The 19,918-nt window shown below is 35.7% G+C and overlaps 1 long non-coding RNA gene across 2 annotated transcripts; it reads right to left on the bottom strand.

The window, feature by feature from the left end:
* Positions 1-6,060: 6,060 nt before the first annotated feature.
* On the bottom strand, positions 6,061-9,968 carry LOC130655572 (uncharacterized). Of its 2 annotated transcripts, XR_008984692.1 has the most exons (4): positions 9,772-9,968; positions 7,128-8,240; positions 6,951-7,009; positions 6,062-6,868 (listed from the first exon to the last, which is right to left on the bottom strand). It is a non-coding gene; the product is annotated as an uncharacterized LOC130655572 (long non-coding RNA). The 2 variants fall into 2 exon arrangements; XR_008984691.1 differs by having other exon boundaries at positions 6,061-7,009; positions 9,772-9,967.
* Positions 9,969-19,918: the final 9,950 nt, after the last annotated feature.

Genomic DNA, 19,918 nt, shown 5'->3' with positions numbered 1-19,918 from the left:
GAGAAAGCACTGCGGATATTCTATAGCGACAGTTCTTCTTCCTTCGCAGACCTCCTTCATAAGGACAGCTCTGTTACGGTACACCAACGAAACCTACAATCTCTTGCAACTGAGATGTACAAAATAAAAAACGACATGGCTCCAGAAATAATGCAAAATATTTTTACTGTTTATAATCCAAAATACTATCTAAGAAATAATCGAGAATTTACTGGCCGTAATGCTAAATCAGTTTACTATGGTACAGAAACTTTATCGGTTACAAAATTCTTTACTATGGTACAGAAACATCAGTTACAAAATCTGGCAACAAATTCCGGTAAGAATCAAAGAAATGTCATCCTTGCAATCCTTTAAATCCCAAATTAAAAAGTGGGTACCAAACTGCTCCTGCAGACTATGTAAAAAATACATCCCACAAATTGGTTTTATATGACTCGCGGATGTACTCTCGCTAATTTCATATTTGCTTATACACTCACTTAATTTATACAACCACAAATGTTAAAAAATTGTATATATCTAAAAATATTTTATGCCTTATATTTATACTGTATATTTTAAAATCTTTCTTTTCAAGTTGACATTAACTAGCTTTTATTAGCTATATATGTATTTATACTTAGTCAACTATAAACCTATATAATAATACGCCAGTTCCGTGTGTCTGTCTGTCACTTTTGCAAAGTGGATTACATTCTTCAAAATTTTCTTTAACAAATTCTATAAAACATCGCCTATAAAATTGTTCTGTAATTTACCAAACTTTACCGATAAAATAGTATTGACGTCAAAGGAAAGTTAATTAAGATAAGTGAAGCCATTACAATGCACTTGAAACTTTGAGGCCAAATAACTTGGAAACGAGGTGGTGGCGTCAATGTTTTTTCACCGCGTGGGTAACTAGGGACAACCTGGGACCAATTTGGGTAAGTTTTCCAAACCTGGCTCCCCGAATCCGTCTCGGAATGGACGGGTTAATTACGTCATCAAAAATCTTCAAACTCTAATATCTCTGCAACCGTTTACCAAAAGTACATGATCCTATACATTTTCTTAATCAGTGCTTCAAGATCTATACGATGAAGGCAACAGGTATACAAATTTCTTAAAAAAATTTTTGGGTTTTGACGGTTCATTGCTGACGTCAGCAAAATCTTTAAAACCTTATATCTCCTTAGGCGTTTGTCGAAAACATATGATCCTATACATTATTTTGATCAGCGTTTTAACCTCTACACAGTACAGGCAACGAATAAACTAAACTTCGCCAATTTTTTTTGTACCTGCACTGCTGACGTCAGCAAAAAATCTAAAAAAACCTATTTTTCATTGTCCCTCTTCCTAAGTGGATTACTCCACGGGCCTTATCGACTTGTCTATATAATAATACGCCAGTTCCGTGTGTCTGTCTGTCACTTTTGCAAAGTGGATTATATTCTTTACAATTTTCTTTGTCAAATTCTATAAAACATCGCCTATAAAATTGTTCTGTAATTTATGAAACTTTACCGTTAAAATAGTATTGACGTCAAAGAAAAGTATATTAAATTAATGAAGCCATTACAGTGCGCTTAAAACTTTGAGGCCAAATAACTTGGAAACAAGGTGGTGACGTCAATGATTTTTCACCGCGTAGGTAGCTAGGGGCCACCTGGGACCAATTTGGGTAAGTTTCCCAAACTTGAGTCCCCGAATCCGTTTCGGAATGGACGGGTTGATGACGTCACCAAAAAACCTTGAAACCCTAATATCTCTGCAACCGTTTGTCAAAAGTACATGATACTATACATTTTCTTGATCGGCGTTTTAAGATCTATACGAGGAAGGCAGCAGGTATAAAAATTTCTTAAAAAGATTTTGGAGGGTTTGACGGCACTTTGATGACGTCAGCAAAATTTTTATACCCTTATATCTCCTTAGGCGTTCCTCGAAAACATATTATTCTGCTGCCTTTACAAGAAATGATCACGTTGGGACATGACACATAATAAACTATACAAAAATTAACAATACATTGGGAAGAGTGATTACAAATGAACACAGTGATGGAGAATAGACAAAAAGAACAAGTGAGACATTGAACGAGAATGAAGACATTGGGGACAATGAACAAACATGGTGTAATATTTAACAAACATAAAAAACACAAGTTCTTCAAAATTTTACTTTTCAAATAATAACGCCACAAAGAGTACAATTTTTTGCGAAACGCAATAGATTTGAAACAAAATTTTACTTTTGCGGATAATAATACGAAGACTGCGTCTGTCTGTGACAGGCAAAGTAGATGTTTCAAATGCTAATTGACAAATTAAACGTCGCGACATTAATAACACTAATTTAACGTCAATATCTTAATTTAAACTAATGAAGCCATTGCAATGCAGTTATAACTTTGAGGTCAAATAACTTGGAAACAGGATGGTGACGTCAGTTATTCTTACCGCGCGGGTAAGTAAGGCCCACCTGGAACCATATTAGGTAAGTTTTATTAAACCTTGATTCACGAATCCGTTTTAGAATAGACGGGTTGATGACGTGATCAAGAAACCTTCAAAGCACAAATATAAGCACAAAAGACGACGACAGTTTTAAGAGTGAAAAAAAATGGCGGTGGCAAGACGTATTATTACTCGCTCCGTGAGTAGCTTGGATCATGAATGCTCTAATACCGAAAATTTGAATTCGACTATTGACAGAGATGGCATTGTACTACCTGAAGATGAAACCATCGAAGTTGATGTAAATGGTGAGAATTTTGATTTAAGAAGTATGTTCGAAAAGTTTCAGTTGAGTATCACTAAAGACATACAAAAACTTAGAGAATCTCGACACTGCGAAAAATTGAAGTATTTGGAAACATGTATTCATGACCTCAAAGAGGAAAATATTGTTTTAAAATCTCAGTTACGGGAAATGACGAACTGTATGGAAATTTACATGAAATGTTTCGAACATTTTAAACTGGAAAATTATTGTTCCGTGACGGGGTTAATTTCCTCTACAGATACAAACTCACGCAAGTTCACAGACTATTCAAAAATTGCGTCAGTCCCAGATGATCAATTTATCATATATTCAAAAGATCGATCATCGTCTTCTTTATCAAACTTATCACCAATTTGTATTGCTACAAACACGTCTGATGATCCTCTTAATGACTCTATCGAAAATCCTCTTGATACAGAAATAAACAACATTTCTATACACCAATCATCGTTTTCTTCAGCTAAGAACAGCGAGAGAAAACAATCATTATCTAAACAGCTATTTGAAAATAGAAATGCACAGAAAAGAAAATTTATTATATGGAAAAAAAAACAAAAGTCGTTAAAAGATAGATTAGAAAAACTTGCTGGCTATAACAACCTTCGACCATTACGAATCATGAAGCTTGCAGAACTACAGGCGATGAAACTATTCCTGCCGAATCAAACAGCGTAACTTGTATTGTGGGAGATAGCATGTTAAAGCATGTCTCACACTGGAAAATTAACAACAAATTGACATCAAAGCAAAAAATAATTGTCAAGTCATTTTCTGGTGCAAAAACGGCGCACATGGTAAATTATTTGAAACCAACGCTGGACGAAGTTAATCCTGATCATTTAATTATTCATATTGGAACGAACGATTTACCGTCTAACGAAACTCCTAAAAATATTGCTTCAAAAATTGTAAATATGACAACTGAAGTTATTACGGGAAAAAACATGATTGTTTCAGTTTCTGTAATAATAACGAGGGATGATAAATTGAAAATGAAGGCGGGTTATGTAAACAGTTTTTTACGTGAATTATGTATTAAACGAAACATTGGCTTTATACAGCATAACAACATCACCTGTAATCATCTCAATGCCAGTAAGCTTCATTTAAACAAACAAGGGACAAAAAATCTAATTAAAAACCTCACCGTACATTTAGAAAAATACTGACAAGTCGAGCATGGATCCAACGTTTCGTCAGAACAACAAATTATAGTGGCTGACAATTGCGCGCTATTAAACATAAAAAAATTGCACCCCACAAAATTATTGATCGGACATCTAAATATAAATTCACTCAGAAGCAAAGTACTATCCTTACAGGAGGTTGTCAAGGATCATTTGGACATTCTGCTGATATCTGAATCGAAACTTGATCAATCGTTTACCGATGCTTCAATTGCCTTAAATGGTTTCAAACGTCCCTATCGAAGAGACCGAAACAAAAATGGCGGGGGATTGGTTTTGTATGTTAATTGCGAAAAAATTAGTAATGCTATAAAACTCCCTTCTTTACCTGAAGATATCGAAATAGTTGGGATCGAAGTTATCCTTCGTGCACAAAAATGGCTCGTACTGGGCATTTACAAACCACCCAATCAACGCTGCGATAATTTTCTTGAAAACCTTGGTAAAGTCCTAGATTCGTTTCATTACGAAAATTGTATAATAATGGGCGACTTCAACAGCCACGAATCCGAATTATCAATCTTAAAAACTCACTATAATCTTTCAAACTTAATTGATTCACCAACTTGTTACAAGAACCCTGCGAACCCATCCTGTATTGATCATATATGGGTTTCTGACAAGAAAAGGTTCACAAATAGCTGTGCAATAGAGACAGGACTGTCCGATTGGCACAAACTCACTGTGACTGTTATAAAAGCGGAGATGCCAAAAAAGAAACCCCGCATTATAAAGTACAGGTCTATAAAAACTTCAATAAATCCGAATTCCAAAAAGACCTTACTAAGTCAATGGAGTTACAGGAAGTGAATTTCGCTAACCTCGATACAGCTTTTAAGAACGTAATTGAAAAACATATGCCAGTGAAGCAAAAGATGGTTAGAAACAATCATGCACCATTTATTACGAAGAGAGTACGCAAAGAAATTATGATGAGAAGTAGAAAAAGAAACGTATATAATTCGAATCCAACTGCTGAAAATTGGAACTCTTTTCGAATTCAAAGGAATAAGTGTGCAAAGATTGTCAGAGATGCAAGAAAGAATTATTACAGAAAACTTGACGTGTCGAAAGTTCGAGACAACAAAGCATTTTGGAAAATCGTGAAACCAAATTTCTCCGAGAAAGCAATCAAGGAAAATATAACTTCGTTAGTCGAAGATGATGCTGTTTTACGAAATAAAGTTGAAATTGCAAACGTCATGAATGATTATTTCGTAAATATCACAAGATCACTGAATGTAAACAACATCCCTGAAAACAATCCAGGAACAGCTGATGATTGCTCTCGTACCGAGGTTGATGCAATTATTTCAAGTTTCAAAGAACATCCGAGCATAAAAAATATCAAATCAAAATTCTCCAAAAGTGCTGACATGGACGAAATGAAATTCTGTCATGTTTCTGTTGAAAAATTAAAACTTTATATTGGTTCTTTAAAAAGTGGCAAGGCTTGTCCAGAGGGAGACATACCTGTAGATCTTCTCAAAGCTCACGCCAATGTTTTTGTTAAGCAGTTGAGTCACTGTTTTAATGACTCAGTAGATACGTGCATCTTTCCTGAGTCTTTGAAATTTGTGGATGTGTCTCCACTCTACAAAGCAAAGTCTAGGGTCTGCAAAGAAAATTATCGACCAGTTAGTAAACTGCCAAACATGGCTAAGGTGTTTGAAAAAATCTTATTTGAACAGATAAGTGAGTTCATGGAGGGGAAAATGTCCCCTATCTTGTCTGGATTCAGGAAAGGATACAGTAGCCAACATGCTCTTTTAAATCTAATGTGCTTTCTTCAAAAAAAGTTAGACTCTAAAAAGTGTGTTGCTGCCTTGCTCATGGATCTAAGCAAGGCTTTTGACTGTATTAACCACAAGCTACTTATTGCTAAGCTTCATGCTTATGGATTTTCTTCTAGTGCATTATCTTTTATTTGGAGCTATTTAAAGCAGCGCGTTCAGAGAGTAGGTATTGATGGGGTTTTTGGTTGTTGGAACGAAAATTTTTCTGGTATACCACAGGGGTCAATTTTGGGGCCGTTACTGTTTAACATATTTTTAAATGATTTTCTTTTTCAATATGACGTGAATATGCCGCCCTGCTCTGATATTCTAGTGTGCTGACGCTAATACGTTTTGTGCATCAGCTGAAACCTTTCACGAAGTAAAATATATGTTAGAACAACTTTTTAGGTCAGCAGCTTTATGGTTTTCCGATAATGGCTTGCAATTAAACGCAAGCAAATGCGATTTTATAATATTCGGAAAGCCAGAAAGTCCACAAATCCGGCATTTAAATTTAAATGGAGCAATTTTATCTGCATCCAAATGTGTAAAGCTTCTTGGTATTAAATTTGACAGTCAACTTACTTTTGCAGATCATATAAACACACTGTGCAAAAGAGCTAGCTGTAAATCTAATGCCCTGAAGAAAATTTCCTGGATTGTTGATAATAAACAGAAAAGTTTATTATATGCAACATTCATAGCATCTGAGTTCAATTATTGTCCTTTAGTCTGGGGATTTAATAGCAGGAAATCTATTTCAAAGGTGGATAGAGTTTTAAAAAGGGCAAGGTCTCAGTCTAAAGTGGAATCCATTTCTTCTACAAAAAGAATTCATATGCAACATTGTAGACAATTACTAAAAGAGGTCTACAAGACGAAATGCAAATTGAATCCTTCCTACATGGAAGGTGTGTTTCAGTTTAGAAATGATACTGGATATAATTTAAGGTCATCAAGTGCTTTAGTTAGACCTAGAATAAAATCTTCAAAATATGGGCTGCAAACATTTGGATATATAGCCTCCCAATTATGGAATTCTCTTCCTGATGAAATCAAATCTGCAGAGTCTTTGGTTAAATTCTGTAGAGTTATGGGCGAATTTTCTTCTTTCCAATGCAAATGTCGGATCTGTGCAGAATACATAATTAATTTAGGAATTATTTAATTTTTCGTTTAAACAGTCGATTTTAATTAGTCTTAATAGACTAACCATCTTCTCCAGTAGAGTCTTTCATGTTTTTCAGCCAAAAAATTTCCGGATTGATTCTACTAGAGAAATGGTATTTTATTATTATATATTATTAGTTTTTTTATTAGTATATTTTATATACTAATAAATATATATAAAATAGTTTTGAACAAGCTACGAAATAGTTGATTTACTTACTTACTTCGTCAGCTTTTATTCAAAAGGACTGGCCTGTGTGTCCAAAAAAGGTGGGGAGCTGGCAAGGTATAGTAAAGCAAAATATTATTCTTTCTGTGATCTATTTATTAATATCAAAATACTTAAGTCATCTATTTTATAATCAGAAAGATAAGACGGTTGAATGAGGATGATCCAACATTACATTAACAATTAAGTCCATGCTCTGAGAAAAGACTCATACTCATACTCTTACTGTCAAGCTACCATTATGGACTGTTCTATCTACCATTATGAATTATTTAATTCCGTACAAATAACCAAACAAATGTAACTCTAAAAACCATCAGCAGAAACCCAAGGGGGTGCCGAATATTTCACTACAGTACGCGTACATCTGGACTGTTGAACCGATTTTCAAAGACAACTAGAAATTAAAAAAAAGGTTGCGAAGCATTTCGCAAGTTGCAAGCAAAATTAAACTATCCAATACTTTGTCCCTAGCGCTTCTTGTTTCTTTGGCGCTAACATCTTCCGAAATACATCAAAATTGAATATCATATAGAAGAACCCTGGGGACGAGGTAGGAAAATGAACGCTCTGCGGAACAATTCGTTGCTCAAAAACAGTTTTTTTTGCGAACAGATTGCGCGAGTATTTGATGTGCGTGGGATATTCTTTTCAAAATGTGCGAGAAAATTAGATTACGCGAAACTAACAAAAACGAATAACGCGTGTTAAAATTTTGTACCGCCTTTTCCCACAGAATGGTAAAAGTAAAGAGCGCAATACAAAATTACACTTTTAGCAGTATTCCGAAAGATATGTGATACATCGAGTTGTACAACCCGCAGAAGTTGGTCCTAACGTAACGATTTCGTAAACGACCTCACAACAAAACAGTATGTTTTTCACCTAAAAGTACCGGCAGTAGAAGCCACAGAATCTGCTGGAACGAATTTCGAAAACTCACGGGAAACAATTAAAACAAAAACAAACAAATCAAAACAGTTTTTTAACTTTATCAAGATTTATTAAATAGCTTCAAATTTGGGCAGAAAAACAATAACGGATTCGCCTTCTTTTCACCACACGCATTAGAAGATTACATCACTCACTCCCATTGTACACAATCTAAAAGAAAAAGAAAACATTTTCATATAGTGAAGCTTCCAGTGCCTTTAAGGGATGGCCAAGTCAATGGAATTGAAAGCACTGTTTTTCATCTTATAAATAATTAAGGCTAATTCGGAAAAGTATAAAAGAAAAAAACTAAACAATTTGGCAACTTTACTAATTAGTTCCAACCATACCAACAGTTTCCAAATCTGACAAAATCATTTTAGAAGTGTTTATTTTTTCAGAATTTGATTGATGCAAGGCCAAGGGAAATAAATAAGTTTATTGTCCTAGACCCATTTAAAAACATATGCTTTTATCATTCAGTTTTTTTTCAACCAACATTAATGTAATCACCCAGAGGAAATTATAATGTCTCTTGTGTGTGTTTTAGAAGCTGAGTACACAAATACACAAATATTACAAGTGCTGAACTTTGGCAATCATATTTTGCAATCAGACCCTTTTAAAAACTATACTGAACCATGTCAATTATTAAATTCAGCACTAATAGAAAAGCACCTTGGATAGGATTCTTTGTTGGGCGAATAAAATGACTGACAAATGGTTTATCCTGAATGAAATAGTAATTTTTACACAAATAATTTAAAAAATAATGAACTTTGTTATGTGGGTTGTTCTCAAACACACGTGGGCGGTGGACAAAAAACTGTGATGTAATTTCTCTTGGTCTATTATTCCTGAGAATATTCTAAAATAAGAGGGTGTCAATAAGCTGCAAACAGCCACATATATAAGGGCGAGTTCGGGCAACTTTTCCAATTAAATTAGTGATTGTCTTCCAAAAACCGCCCGCACTTTCCCGAACTTGCCTGGAGCATTTTCAAAATTCAATTCCTTGTAACATACCTTGTGGACGATAGTTGGAAAAAGATGCTTTAAGAGAAAGAAGTTAATAAAAATTAAAAGTTATTTATCAAGTAAATTTTATCAAAAACCATCAAAAACAGTTCTTTTAAGAACTTTACTACCACATAGTCTATGCAGGTTTTTTCGGGTGAATACTTCAATTTTTTTGCAAAACGCTAAACTTGCTCAAAAACGCCTGCACGTTATACGGCGTATGCAGCTTATCAGCACCCTTGTTCTAAAATTACAAGCAGTTTCGAAGATGCCCACGCCGTTTAGAGGACGTGGTGCGGCTTGGGCATCCTAGAAGTTCTGTTTAATGACAGTTTTAATGTTTTAATGTCGTTTTAAACCTTGTTCTCAGGGAGGGTGTACGGAAAACTAATTCCTATTGACAATTACATTGCTGTTGGTTTGATAGCAAAAGTGGATATTTTTTTAATTACTGTAACAGGTTACTTATATAATAAAAAAAAAATGATAAAAAACGGTTGGTCAGCTCACTCTAGCACCCAGAGCTATTTGTTTTGTCTGCGCCCTAGCTACAGGTTTTCCTATATCTGGCTATCAGTTAGGTAGTAATACAGCTTCTCCATATGTATTCTACAAATTACTTTCAATTCTTTTATACAAAACTGAGCTCTAGCTAGCTACCTTTCGTGTGATTAAGCCTTACCTTGATTTGGATAAAACCAATTAAAATTGATAATATTGTATTCTTACATCTTCTTAGAAACAATAAAATAAAACACAGCTCGGCGCGTTATAATTGTACAAATTACTTCAATTTTTCTTTAGGAAAGGGTACCTTACACAGGAGCTTTCCAATCCAACTAAAATCTCCAGAAAAAGCACAGCAACAAAAAAGCTTAAAATACACAAGTAAAGATGATTAGAAACAGGACTAGCAATAAATGTTTTCAAAAGAAGAAAACCCTTTTAATACTATTATATTTCATTAAAATACAACTATAATAGTATTAGAAGCAAAATTGCAAAGTAATTAATTAATTATTTATACCATAACTAGCTATAATACAAAAAAAATAAGGCATATTTTGGGTCTGTAAAATATACGTGTCTAAAATGCCGACTACCGTTTCTTGTTCACGGCATATTCCTCCTTGTGTGTTCAAGTTCGGCGGACGTATAATCCGGACCAAAAGACGGGGGGGGGGTCAAAATCCGGGGGTGGGGGGGTACGAGCCGTACTTATTGCATTTTTTACTAAACTTATACTTTAACCCCTCGGTCCAAACTTATTTGTTTTATTAGAAAAAAAAATACCCTAGCTTTATGTGCAAAAATATCAGTCCTATTTCTTTACGCTGATTTTATATGATTTTTTTTCTATCGAAATTTTGAAAATCTCAATAATTCTCTTGGTATACCTCGCGTGTAGCAAACGTGCTCCACAATTTCGCTTCGCTCGCTTCGCTCGCAAAGCTCAATTGCTTCGCAAAAATTTGTAATGAGCTTTCAAAAGACGTTTTCCAAAGAGCATACTCTCCGTCTTACCATTCTTCAAAATTCATAATTAATTCGTTTTCTTCCAACCAATATATGATTGAAACTAACTCGGTTTGAACGGTATTTTCGATGGTCAACAAATCTTTGTGAGGAAAATATACCACAGTATCATCAGCGTACATTAGTATTTTGCATTTATCTAACTTGTAACAAATATCGTTGAAATGGATTAGAAACAACAGAGGTCCGAGGACCAATCCTTGTGGTAATCCACAGAATACAGGTAAACTATCAGATAGAACTCCATTAATGTGGACACACGTGGACACACTGTGAACGATCAAATAAATAACTGCAAAACCACTCATATTCAACTGAGGTGATACCATAGTCACTTAATTTATTCATAATTGCACCATGGCTTACAGTGTCGAAAGCCTTGGACGGGTCGATGTACACAACTCCCATCATTTTACCATTATCCATAGCTTTTCGTATGTTATCGACAAGATATACAGCAGCAAGTTCGGTTGATCGTTTATTTCTGAAACCGAATTAATTTTTTGAAAGTTATTGATTTTCTTCCGAATATGCAATGAGTCAAGAATGCACACATTTCTCGAGAATTTTTTAAATTACTGGTAGGATGGTAATTGGTCTATGATTAACAACGCCGTTCACTGATCCAGACTTATGTATTGGGACGATTTTTCCAGTCTTGAATTGTGATGGTACATTTCCAAATTCTAGCAATGATATTTGCACAATCCTTCAGTAGACATGATGGGATTCTATCAAGTCCGTCAGCCTATTTTTGTTTCAAATCTTTAAGATGTTTCAATACCTCCACAACAGTAACATATTGAAATTTAAGTGACTTTTGATCTGAAACAGCTTGATGAAGTACGTCTCCTGACGAAGTCTTTTAACGGATATGTTTTTGCTTTCAATGTTTCGACAATACTTTCGAAGTAACTGCAAAATTTCTGTGCAATGGTAAACTTATCAGATATAATCTCATTATCAAATTTCAAGGTTCAATTGCAAGCAGTATTAGAAGGTTTTGTAGGAAATAAATTTTTTTATACAATTCCAAAATCTACTTGGTCTGCTTCGATTTTTCTTTAAAGTGTTTTGACCGTGTTTCTTCTTAGTAGAATTTAATAGGTTGTTAACATAATTACGCTTTCTCTTATATTTACTCCAATCAGCTGGGTGATTACTCTTTCTATCTTTTCTCGACAGCTGGTCGCGTTGATTCATTTCGGATTTTAGCTTCTCAGTAAGCCATGAACATGGCTTACCCTTTATGCGTTTTGTAGTATAAGGGGCATATTTGTCAATTACTTGTAATATCCGAAACTTCAAAATTTCCCAGGTTAAATCTGAGTTGCGAGTATTATACAGTTGATCCCAAGATGCGTTTTTGAGTTCGGAACAGATATTTTCAGGCGAATAATTTTTATAGTTTCTACTAGTCACTGTTTTTGGTTGGTATTTGATGTGATTGATTTTACGTTTACAAGCAATAATATCGTGGTCGCTCAAGCTCAAAGGTATATTTTCAACAGAACAAATATTGGCAGGCCGATTAGTGAGAATGACGTCAATCAATGTTGCACTTTCGGATGTTACCCTAGTTGCAGATTTCATGAGTTGCTTGAAACCATTAACATTGAAAATATGCTTAACTTCTTTGTGACAGTTAGTTAAGTAATTACAGTTGATGTCTCCAAGGATGATACATTCCTTATTCTCAGCTGCTACCGTTTTCAAATTATCTTCAATGATTTTGTTGAAGTTTTTGTGTAGATGTTTCGAACTGTATATCACACTGACCAAAAAAGGACCGGCATTTTTTTGTGAAACTTCTATCCAGATAATTTCAATACCTTCAGGTTCAATGTTGGAGCAACGAGTATATTGAAATTCATTTCGTAAGTATATTGCAATTCGGCCTCCAATAGCGTTGCATGGTTTAGTTTCTAAGTTGTACCCCTGGATTCCAAGATTTTCAAATCCATCCGGTGCTTGCCATGTCTCGCCAGTACAGAAAATGTCAATCGAATGATTCAAAAATATGTCTGATAAAATATCTCTCTTGCTAAACCATGAACGTTTTGATGACATATCGTTAAACCTTTGATATTTTTAAACTCAATAAGTTCCGGTATTGTAAAATAAGCCAGTGCAGAACAGCTTTCCACATTTCCACATATAAGCAATAATAAACATACCAAACAATGTGAATCCAAACTTTTTAACACATTTGTACGGTAATAACAGATTGATTCAAGTGAATGCAAATTCCCAGTCTGTAAATGCGAATTAACTCCATCTGTTAATGTAAATTCTATCTCTTCTGTTGATGTTAAACATGCATAACAGAGATGTAAAACTGCAGCAGTGAACAACATGTCTGCTCTATGCGCCATCTTTCCATCCTTAAATTCGCCTCTTCCAAGTCGTATAATGTCATAAATTCATCAAGCGTGATATTTGTAACTTCCATGTTAAGATCAGCCATAACAATAACAAGATACCTTAAGGGAAGAAATTATTTGCGGAAGAAATTTGTGTGGAATTTATTTATGCGGATAAGTGACCCAAAAATGGCATATTTTGCTGAATAAATTTTTGCGAATAGCAACCTCAAAAGAGGTATTGCGGAAGAAATTTTTGCAGATGCAAAAAATTTGGTAATCGAAAGTCGGAAAAAACCGAATTACCTAAGTGTATGAAAAACATCCGATTTATGGAATATCATCTCTATTTTTTATCAAAATATCAAAAAAAGAATACTAAGCTGTAATAAAGAATAGTCAACAGATCGATTTTTTATGCATAAAATATTTCGAAAAATTTGCGTAATTTATTTTTGCGGATGAAAAATTTCAAGAGTTTTGCTGGATTTTATATTTGCGGATGACCAGAATTTCTTACCTTCTGCAGAATTAATTTTTGCGGATTTGGGCAAAATCCACAAAAATTAATATCGCAAAAAAAATTTCCGCACAAATTTCTTCTGCAAATAATTTCTTCCCTTAAGGTACACATTAAGAGCATTTACGATTTGAGTAAGGAAATAGTGATCATCTAGATTAGGTGATTTGTAACATCCGATGACAAGCATTTTTCTTTTCCTCAAGTTAATTTCGGGACACATCACTTCAATATCATTTGGAAATAAATAACTATTTAGTAGTTTAAAAGATAATTCCTGATTCACATAAAAAAATACCTCTGCCGTGAGCATTTCTGTCTTTTCTTAATATTACATATATTTATTCATATAAAATTAGACATCAGTAAATGAAACATTTGATTTTTGTTTCAGTTAGCAGTAGGACATTTATATTTTCTTCAAACATGCGGACAATGGGTTCAAATTTATTTCGTACTGAATTAATATTTAAATGACCAATTATTATGTTATTCAAATTTTTTTGCCATATATTTTTAACGTAATTAGGTAAGTTACACGAAACCGAGCTATCACTTGTTGAGAGATTTTGTATGTCACAATTAAGTCAATCTTCTATAACTTGTTGAGAATTATAAGACAGTAATAACGTTATTTTTATGTTTAAATGCAGTTTAAAAGTGGTTCAAGTTTTTTTAGGGTTAATATTGATATTGTCAATGAAACCGATATTTCTTTCATTACAAATCTTGCAACAGTTCATTCACAATTAACACTTTCTAATTTGCACTACTATTGTCACTGTGTTGAAAAAACCTGATATAATCACATTGTTCTTATCTGTTATTAGATCACGGGCTAAGTTTAAAATGTTTGTTGCGATCTCATGTGGCACTAATTTATGTACGTAATTTATTACGTTATATTATAATTATATGGTCAGGGGACATGTCCACAGTAGGAATCATATAACTTTTCATACATTATGTTGTCGCCCCTGAAAACGACTTGACAACAACTTTATGTTCTGCCAATATAGGTTTTTAATCCTTCACTTCCTTAATCAAAGAGTCTACAATAATTTGTGTTACCTTCTTACATTTTTTGTGCGTTGTTTTACGCTGAGTAATATTTGCACTTTGTTGAGCTCCCCTGGATCGCTTAGATTCATCAAATGGTAAATAAGCTTTTACGGCAAAACTGAAACAATCTTTTCGGCAACCACAGCCAGTTAAAAAAAGTTGTGAACAAAACTATCAACTATATAGGTATTTCTTTGAAGAGGAGCGAAACAGGCAAATATCTTGGGGTAATATTTGATGAAAAAATGCAATGGGAGGAGCACATTAATGACACAAATAGAAAAGTACTAATTAAATATTCTAAAATTAGAACCATTGCATCTTGTTTAAGGATACGGTAACCCCCTGAGACACATACTCAGTATATTTAAAATATCCCCTCTGTTCGCTATATTAACCCTAGCAAATATGTATATTCTGAAAGTCAAATAAATTATCTCTAGAATGATGATAAAATATTTTCATAAAAAAAATCAACAAAAGTAGAAAAATAGTTATATACAAAAATTCACCCTTCCAGTTCATTTTAGCGAACACTCCCCTCAGTAAAGTTTTTGTTCCTTGAAAAAAAAAATTGCAAAGCTCTTATTCAGCTCTAAAAAACTTTGCTTTTTTTACTCAAAACAACATGTGGTTCCAAAAATATAGCACAGTTTTTGTCACAATATCTGTTTTATGACAGATTTATCTATTTTTAAGCATGATAGATCAATAACTCGATATTTCCTCACTTTCTGCATAAAAAAAGCAAAGTTTTGTAGCCAAAGATATAATTGTCGCAACAAACTTGTTTTCCTACAATTTCGACAAGATGGAGGGGAGTGTTCGACAAAAATATGTACTGTTACGACTGAAAATTTTATTTCGAGAAAAAAAAAATCAAACACCTTTGCTTTTACCTGCAAGAATCATGGTTACACCCACCTAAACTTATGAATAATTAATGACTCATGAATATTTTATTTAAAATTAAAGGCAAAGTGTTTTCGCAGAACTTTGGGTTTAGTTATTGTTAAACAGACAACAGGATAACATGACATAACAGGATAAAAACAAAAAAATAAAGAAATAAATTAAAAAGGTATAGATGATAAATAATAATATAATAAGTGTAAATGTTTCCTATGTTATATGTAGGGATGCAATTTTTTATTCGTTCTGCATAACTCTCTTTAATTATTATACAGATTAAATATATTTAAGGAATTTTAAACTTTTAACACACGATTGAAAACACTGAAAGATAAAGAAGATTTTTCTTCATTTTATCACTCTTAACAATAAATATTTTTAATTCTTTTTGAAAAAATATCAGGAAATTATGATTTTTTAAAAAAAAAAATGACCCTGAAGGGGGTTACCGTATCCTTAACACCTCACACCAAAAGCCTTTTAATGGTCTTGTGATACCATATTTCAACTACTGCTCCTTGGCACGGGCTTGTGCCACCCAAGGTAGATTGGGTAAACTAGAAAAACGATTAAAATGTGTCCGTACATTTCTTGGGAAAGAGAGGGAATATTTATTGAATAATTTACTCATCAAAAATGATGCCATGTTAGTTTCCAAAGCCATGAATCACATTGTTCCTGATTACATGCGCTCAAAAAAACTGCCACAATCACCAAACAAGAGTAGCTTTAAAAACAGGTTCACACCTTCCTTGGTCAACACAGAATATGGCAAAAGCCTTCTTGTTTACAGCTGCAAAAGTGTGGAATAATCTTCCAGATAAGTGACCTGCAATGGAAGTTTGCTTCCATCTCTAATGTCTTTGGTGAATTCTAATTGAGATCACTTTTTAACTTTTGTTTTTAATTCTTTTTCATTTTTCACAGATTATAAAGTATGTTACTATGTTTGATTGAGCTGAGGCAGTCTAAGGTTTATCATTTTTGTTTCTTTATTGTTTCTGCAGCCCTAGTGGAAACAATCCACTAACTATTCTTGGCTAGCCATTTTAAATATTTATTATTATCATTATTATTGAAAATTGTCAATATTGAAATGCTCTACTTGGGTTGTAGTCCAATTTTTTTATTAAAATAGGTTCAGGCATCTTTACATGAAAAAAGTTTAAAGTAGTTCAATAAAGTTTATATAAGAGGCACAAATGTAGTTTCAACTGATAAGAGAATGTGTTATACTTTCCATACTTTTGTCCTACTTAGGGTTTAATTTAAAGAAGCCTGACTTTGGGCACTCGTCCTACTTTTGGTGGAACATCAGTGTTATAATAATCGGGGGCAGTTTAGAGTGTGGTTATTTTGCAATGCTATTTATATGTCTGGGGAATGTTTTCTAGGGAATAATAGACAATAACCATGGACAATAACATTGTATATATTATTTATGTTTCAGATCAACATTGCATAATTATGACGCAAATGGTTTGATTCCTATCTATGTTGATCTTAAACTCAGGGACCTAGAAATAGTGTGAGTTTGTTATCTGAATCATTGGTGACATAGGTAAACTGCTTGGTCTCCTGAAGAGAACCGTCCTGACTAATGCCAATGATTCAGATAAGTTCTACCTTAGTCGGAGTGCATGTGTTGACCTTGGCATTATACCTGCAGAGTTTCCATCTATCGGTGCCAATACTATCACTGGTCCACTACAACACAACGAATGTGCCTGTCCAAAACGAACGGTACCACCTCCCATTCCCAAGGAGTTGCCATTTCCACCCACAGAACAGAATCGTGAAAAGTTTGAACAGTGGATTCTAAATTATTACAAAGACAGCACTTTCAACACATGTGAGCACCAACCGTTACCGTTGATGTCTGGACCACCTGTTAGACTGATGATCGACCAGGATGCTGAACCGACTGCACATCATTCTCCCATACCGGTTCCAATCCACTGGCAGGAGCAGGTCAAAGCCGATTTGGACCGGGACGTCAACCTCGGAGTTATTGAGCCTGTACCCATTGGTGAACCTGTGACCTGGTGTCACAGAATGGTCGTGTGCCCCAAGAAGAATGGAAAACCTAGACGTTGTGTTGATTTTCAAGCACTCAACAAACATGCTACACGGGAAACACATCACACACCATCCCCGTTTCATCAGGTGCGTACAGTTCCTCAGCACACAAAGAAAACAGTATCGGATGCCTGGAACGGTTATCATAGCGTCCCACTGCGCGAAGAGGATCGCCATTTAACAACGTACATCACGCCCTGGGGTCGATACAGATACTGCACCCTACCACAAGGTTACATCACCTCAGGCGACGGATATTCAAGGCGATTCGATGCTATAGTATCCGATTTTCCGAACAAAATTAAGGTGACTGATGACTCTTTATTATGGGCAAGTGACATTGGTGAATGTTTTTTCCATACCTGTCGTTGGTTAGAGACATGTGGGCGAAACGGCATTATCCAGAACCCATCTAAATTCAAATTTGCCCACGATACTGTTGAATTTGCTGGTTTTGAGATCACCCCGACCAATGTCCGTCCATCATCCACCACCCTACGCGCTATCACCGATTTTCCGGTTCCCAAGAACATAACAGATGTGCGATCTTGGTTTGGCTTAGTCAACCAGGTGTCATATACGTTCAGCATGGCCGACAACATGGCACCCTTCCGTGACCTACTAAAGCCACAATCCGAATTTTATTGGGACGATCGATTAGATGAACTCTTTGCTACGTCTAAGGCGAAAATCGTCGATGAAATAGAAGAGGGAGTAACAATTTTTGATGGATCCAGACGCACTTGTATTGGGACCGACTGGTCTAAAACCGGGGTGGGCTTTTGGCTGTTCCAGAAACATTGTTCCTGCATGTCCGAAACCCTGTTTTGTTGTCATACGGGGTGGAAAGTTGTTCTCGTGGGTAGCCGATTTACCCACCCAGCTGAATCACGTTACTCGCCAATTGAAGGTGAAGCGTTAGCTGTAGCGTACGCCTTGGATAAATGTAGACATTTTGTTTTAGGATGCCAGGACCTGATCATCGCTGTCGACCACAAGCCCTTGCTTGGACTGTTCACCAACCGGTCTCTCGACAATATCCCTAACAATCGATTGCGGAATTTGAAGGAACGTACACTACGTTATCGATTCTCCATGCAACACATCTCAGGATTGAAAAATCGAGTTCCAGATGCACTGTCACGCCACCCGGCAGGTGATCCGACTCCTGAAAAGTTAGTACTGCCTGATGATATCTCCTGTATTGCTGCATCCACTGCATTGTCTTCATTGAAATCTACAACTTGGGAGGACGTCCGTTCAGCAACAACCGCGGACGAGGAAATGAGGATACTGGTAGATCTAATTGAATCTGGCATTACCGGAAATCGGGAAGACTTACCACCTCATCTTCAGATTTACCACCAGTATCGTGACCATCTCTCAACAGTTGACGGTGTCGCTCTCTACAAGGACAGGGTTATTGTTCCGAAATGCCTACGCTCCAATATTTTATCAAGCCTGCATGCTGCACATCACGGAGTCACATCCATGACCTTGAGAGCAGAATCTTCCGTCTTCTGGCCTGGCCTTACTTCTGACATCATCAAACTACGACAAGGGTGTAAAAGCTGCGACCACATCGCACCATCACAACAATCAGCTCCACCGACCCCTCTCAATTATCCTGATTATCCATTTCAACAACTATGTGGTGACTTCTTCCACTATGCCGGTCACAATTATCTTGTTTGTGTTGATAGGTATTCGAATTGGCCTATCGTGGAAGAAGCCAGGAATGGGGCCAGTGGCCTGATTGATTGTCTACGCCGCACCTTTGTCACGTATGGCATACCCGACGAATTCGCATCGGATGGGGGGCCAGAGTTATGTGCATCATCAACATCAACCTTCCTTCGAAACTGGGGTGTCCACCATCGTGTTTCATCGGTCGCGTACCCACATAGCAACTGCAGAGCTGAAGTTGGTGTTAAGACTGTTAAACGGATGCTAATGGATAATGTCGGCCCCAGTGGCAACCTCGATACAGACTCATTCCAACGTGCCATGCTGCAATATCGCAACACACCCAACCAAACCACAAAACTGTCACCTGCCATTTGTTTATTCGGACGCCCCATCAAGGACTTTATCCCGATTCTTCCTGGTAAATACCTTCCCCATCCGACATGGGTGAGCATGCTTGAGGATCGTGAGAAGGCCCTTAGACGCCGGCACATGGCCATCGCTGAGAGGTTATCTCGATACTCAAAGCGATTGACACCCCTCTGTGTTGGAGACAATGTTCGAGTTCAAAACCAAACTGGCCCATACCCGCGTAGGTGGGATAGAACCGGATCGGTGATTGAAGTTCGTCAACACGATCAGTACGTTGTACGCATTGATGGATCTCGGAG

The sequence above is a fragment of the Hydractinia symbiolongicarpus genome, chromosome 8, assembly GCF_029227915.1.
Source record: "Hydractinia symbiolongicarpus strain clone_291-10 chromosome 8, HSymV2.1, whole genome shotgun sequence".
NCBI lineage: Eukaryota > Metazoa > Cnidaria > Hydrozoa > Anthoathecata > Hydractiniidae > Hydractinia > Hydractinia symbiolongicarpus.
Note: the sequence above shows the minus strand (reverse complement) of the source record. Positions and strands in the feature narration are given on the sequence as shown.